Here is a 6,000-nt window from a genome sequence, read left to right as displayed (position 1 = left end):
CTTAGTGTCTTAGAATTCCAGCCGAACACAAATCGCAATTATTAATTTCTCCTTCATGATCAATTTAAAAAGAGTTGGCACTTCTCTGATTTGAAAATACGTCACTGTCAAACCGGAGTTCCTGATTGGTTAAAGTTCCTCTGGTTTAACTTTCAGCGCGCGTTTAATGGCTAGGTGTTTTGTACTCAGAGCCGGTAAACAGACTTTTAAACTTGCAAAGCGACGCATGAATGTGAGAGTTTTCAAATGCGCGCATACGTGTGTTAACATTGACTTTTCAATGGTCGCTTGAAGGAGCGTTTCTGAGCCTGGTGTGAACGTAGCATTAGGGTCAGGATGATTTTTGTTTTGCTCTCTTGTCGTGTTTGTGAATTTGGGAGAAAACTTTTGCATCAGCAAGTAAACAAATGAATGGACCCCGTTTCGTCTCTGCAGGTTTCAAATGTGCTGCAGTTTGCCTTTTGTCATCAGGAGAGCTGTTGCAACTTCACCGCTTGATTGCAATTGTGTTTCTAACAACCGCATGTCAATAGTCAGTCTCTGTTTAGTTCAGGTCTTTACCAGCTCGTGGGGGAAACGTGTGGCACTGCTGCAAGAGGCTTTCAACCTGCAAACTGTCTGCTGTGGAGTCCTAAAAAGACCTTTGGCTTGTAGAGTTTTGGTGTTTTTGCTTATACATAAATGAAGGAAACATAAAATGTGTAGGGTTCTACCATTGCACGGACTTCTTAACTGGTAAGATGGGAGGATGTGCTGTATACATTGGCGGAGCTAGAACATCGTAGATGGATGCAGGTGGGAGGCAGAGGCCTATGGAAATGAGAACAGCAGAGTGGAAGGCCATTGTCATAAAAACGTAATAAAAATATGTACACTATGTCGATGAGGGACTCGAGATTTTATTTAAAAAACATAGCTTTAGATATTTTTGTAATGTTTAAAGAATATTTTATTGATGATTTCTTAATCTGTGTCAATACCGAAACTAATCATGATTTAAAAATTGGGGCAGTATAAAACAATCTGCAGGAGAGTTAAATCTGCAAATTTTTCCACAGGAAACCCCTTGTTTTTTGCTTCTTCATTTGTTCGTTATCACATAGAATAAAACAAAACTTCCATAAATTTGAATTGATGTCAAAATATTTAGAAAAACAGACTGAGACACTAAAGGTTTATTAATAAGAAATGCATCTTTGGCACTTAAATTTACAATAAACCTATAAGGCCCTGGTTCAAATCCCAACTTGTTCCTTTCTGTGTGGAGTGTACATGTTATCCTCATGTATGTGTAGATTTTCTCTGGATACTCCGGTTTCCTCCTGCAGTCCAAAATCTTGCTTCATTGGTTATTTGCTAACTCTAAACTGTCCTAAAGATGTTAATATGAGTGGTTACATCTGTGATGGTTTGGCGTCACATCCAGGTTATACCCCACCTTTAACCAACAGTGGTTGAAGACCCTGGAAGGGGTTAAATGGCCTTACAAGACAGATGGATGGATGAAAGTGAGCCTTAAAATTCACAGGTGGTTTTGAGAGCCACACGATGCACAGTCAAAATGTTTCATTGGCTGTTATTGTGAATACGCTATCGTGGCTAACTCTTTGTGGCGAACTGTGTCTTTTCAATGTGTTCTTCAGTCACAGTACTTTTGTTTTAGGGGTATCAGTCTGTCTATTGTTTGGTTTTTTTAGATGAAACAAGGCCGGGAGATACTGGTATTGTGAAGATGTCAATGAAGCTAACGTTTCTAATGTGTAGCGGTGTCAGAAAGGGATTTTATGTGCTACCAACAAAGTTGGAAGTTACCGTATACATGGTAATTTTTGTTGTAGTGCTGTCAGCATGTTTTTTTATGTGTTGCAAACAAGGCTGGGAGAGACTGGTATTCTGAATATGCTAATTCAGCTAGCACTCCTAGCATTCCTAACGATTCGCAATGTCGGACTGTGTTTTCTTTTGTGTTACCAACAGGGTTGGGTGTTAGCGTAGTCACAGTAAGGTTTGTTTCAACGATATCAGTCTGGTTTTTCACATGTTGCTAACAAAGTTGAGTGTTGTGAATATGCTATCGTGGCAAACATGTAGCGGTGTCGAGCTGTGTTTCCTCTTTGTTATTAACAAGGTTGGGAGTTAGCTTAGTCACAGTAAGGTTTGTTTTAGCGGTATCAGTCCAATTCTTTTACATGTTGCAAACAAAGCTGAGAGTTCCGGGTATTTTGAATAAGCTTAAGTGGCTAACGTGTAGCGGCAGCAAACTTTATTTTTGTACATGTTAGTAACAAGGTTGAGTATTAGCGTAGCCACAGTAACTTTTATTTTAGCGCCATCAGTCATTTTTTTACGTGTTTCAAAAAATGTTGAGAGTTGCAGGTATTGTGAATTCACTGATGTGGTTAACGGTTCTAGCGACAAACGTGTAGCGTGTTACAGACAAGTTCTACAATTACTGACAGTCTGTCTGATGGACTTATTTGTGACTCTTGTCTTGCCTTTTGATTTGGTGTGCCGAAATTATGGTAATCCCATCCTAGCAACTGCTAAATTATAAGTGAGGTATAAAGGTAATCTGCGTGTCTGAATAAGCACAAGGTGAAAATTGGAACATATACATGTTAGGGAGATGTGGTGAATTGATGGGAGCTATTAAAAGACATGGTAGTTGAACAAGCTACTTTCATTCATTCATTCATTCATTCATTGAATCATTCATCTTCTTATCCGGTTTTGGCCCTGGACAGGTCGCCAGTCTGTCGCAGGCCTACTTGTCTTCATGCTTTTGTTAATGTCGTTGTCAAATCTCTGTGTCGCCCCCTAAGCAGTACTTTGGAAACTGCTCAGTTTTTTTCAGATGGTTTGGTCCATTTCAGACCTTGATTTGCCCCACAGAGGGCAGGAGGGGAAACAAACACAACCAAAGGAAGGGACAGAATGTACTAGCATTCAATTTCAACCTAAACTGAGTCCACAGGATCAAACAGCGACCTCAAGAATGACGTCAGACGTCTGGATTTTTTGCTACATCTGACTTGAAATGCAACAGTCTGCTAACAATGGTCTTTTGGGAAGACCTAAATCTAACTTAAATTCACACATTCTTCCCATTATCTGCTAGAGGAGCTCACAATTGAGGACTGAAGGTGGGAAATGTCCTGAAGCTCAGGGAAGAGCGTCTGGCAAACCCAAGCTGTGATGAACTGAGCATGCTCAGTGGGGTCTGAAGGATCTGGGTTGCAGATCATGCATGTTCTTTGAGAATTGAATGGTCTAACTTTAGAACTTGCCTGGTCATAAACCTGCTAACTTTTCTGTGTGTTTTCTCCAGAATTCTAACCTTTTAGCAGATTTAGGAGCTGCTTTTCTTTGTACACCACTGTTCCTGCTTTTGTTGTGTTTTGTGTTGACACACAAATTGGCCATAACGTTGTCTGGTTTTGATTTTTTTTTTAAATCCCACAGTAAAAAAAAATCACTTGTGGAAAATCTCCATCTGCGTACTTCTAAATCCACAGGGATCAGTTATGAAGGCTTCAACACAGGAAAAAAAAAGCATTTCTCTTCCTACATTTGCGTTTGTCACATCCTCTCACAGCCACAGAACACACCTAAGTGACATCTGCTAAAGTGATATCCTGGAAAATCCTCTAGCAGCCACTTGTGAGAACCACAGCAGTGAGGAAAAGCTCATCAAGACGTTTGGGGCTGACGGCCTCAACCATCTGCATGAGGACTTTGTGCATAAACGCGACGGGAGAAGTTCCCAACTCAGAAACTTTCCTCAGTTTGTGGTGTGGAAAGGCAGACGGAGCAGGGAGGAGGTTTGCGGGTTGGATCAGGTGCTGGTGTTTTGGTTGTCACCACCACACAGGGTGGTGGCGGCGGGACGGTGGGGGGGTAGCTGTCAGACAGGTGAAGTTCAGGCTCGATCTGAGCCGTGATTGATCGCTCAGGTTCAGGTGGAGTTCACAGGAGGTCTCCGGTGTCATCGGCGAGATGACTGACAGCCGCAAAACAGGGTGATGGAATATTATCAGGAAGCCATTTGTAACGCGGGCCGAGCCTGGATCTCGGAGGGGTGTTGTCCCTCTGAAATGAAGTCATCCATCACAAACGCTTCATATTTGATTAGACCGTGACGCAGTTGTGAAGTGCAAGCTGCCGTCCACAGCGCCACCAAAGACGACGGAAACAAACCCTCTGGAAAGGGTTTTCAGAGCAAACTGGAAAAGTCTGAGCAGTGACGCTAAACATTTAGTCAATTCTATTTGTTGTTGTTTTTTTGTCAAGCTTTAAGACAAACCAAAAAAAAGAAAATATATCTATAAGAATAATGTTCTACAACTGTTTATAAAAAGTCATAAAATTAGGAGAAAAAAGTTACAATGTTATTTGTGACTAAAGTCAGGAAATTAAGAGAAACACCTTATTTTAATCTATGTAATCATGAAGTTATGAGAAAAAAGTCAACATTTTATGAAAATAAAGTCATAAAACTATGAGAAAAATTGTAATACTTGAATTGTAATACGTCAAAATTGTACAACAACAAAGCAAATTTAGCCATGAAATTGCAAACAAAATCCAAAATTAGGACATACAATTATAAGAAAAACTTTAAGACTAAGAAAGTCAAAATTTTACCAAAAAAATTTTGAAAAAATAGAATATAAATATATATAAACATAAATATAAATTCGTTTTTAAAAAGTTGTAAAATTACATGATAAAAGCTGTTCTTTTTTTTAAGGAAAATTTACAAGAACAAAGTTTTACAAAAATGGGTCGTAGAATTATGACAAACAAGTCCAAATCTTACGAAAGTAAAGTAAAACAATAAATTCTAGTATTGTACGAGGATAAAGTAATACAATAATGAGAAAGAAGTAATAAAATTATGAAAATGGAGTCTAAATTTATGAATACAATAGTGTGGAAAAAATGTCAACATTTTACTGAAATGATATTGTACATTTAATGTTGAAAAATTGACAATTTTACAAAGAAAATGTTGTGCTTTTTCAAAAATAAAGGTGTAATTTCATGAAGGGTTATAAAATAAAGTCTGCAAAATAAAATAAACAGGTGATGTTTGATTGCCTGTTGAAACTTTTAAGAAGCTAAATTTAACATCTTCTTTTCTTTCTTCTTCCATTCCTTTTTATTGTTGAATTAAAAAAAAAAACAATCCTATGATTATTCCTCACAATTGTACGATTTTATTCTCACACATTTTGAACTCTTAATTGTTAAATTTATGACTGAAAATGTGGACTTTTTCCCCTCATATATGTACGGGTTTATTCTTATATATTTGTATATTTTTTTCCTTTTGACTCATTGTAGGAGTCAAATCAAATGTTTGTATTAAAAAGAAGCCAAACTTTGGTCTTCTCTGCTTCTCTTTCTATTAAGAACTACAGAATCCTGAATGAAACAAAAAGGAAAAAAAAATGTTTAAGAGAATTGTAAGAAGTTTTTTCTATAGCAAAAAGTAACCAAGTGGAAACATATTTTGAAATCACTTTAGTTTTAAAGAAGCAAACCTGTTATTTTTCTACTTTGGTTTATGTTTTCTGAGTTTTCTACTCAGGTTTGTCGTCACTTCACCTGACCACATCTAGAGAAGTTTTTATTCATTCATTTGCTCGAGGGTCCTCAAGTTCCTCAAGATTTTTTAGTTAAAGCTGTTTGGCTAAAGAGTGAAAACGCTGAAAATGCTAAAATCTCTCAAATTTCTTTAGGTGAGAAAAGTTGTGGTCTTTAGGGTGAAATGTTCACAGATGGATCACGAATAAACCACATTAAACCCACAGAAGAAGTAGGAATTAACGCCACAAAGAACACATAAATCAATGTAACAGCCAAATCTGACCCAAACCCAATGCGTAATTTTAACCTGATTTGTGCGCCATGTAAAAGTTATACATCGGTGGTAAATGCGTGAAAAGTCTGTAAGACATACGTGGAACGGTTGTGGAAAGCCACCAAACTGAAAAT

The sequence above is a fragment of the Oryzias latipes genome, chromosome 7, assembly GCF_002234675.1.
Source record: "Oryzias latipes chromosome 7, ASM223467v1".
In the NCBI taxonomy this organism is placed as follows: domain Eukaryota; kingdom Metazoa; phylum Chordata; class Actinopteri; order Beloniformes; family Adrianichthyidae; genus Oryzias; species Oryzias latipes.
The sequence above is the reverse complement of the archived record's forward strand: the minus strand, read 5'-3'. Positions refer to the sequence as shown.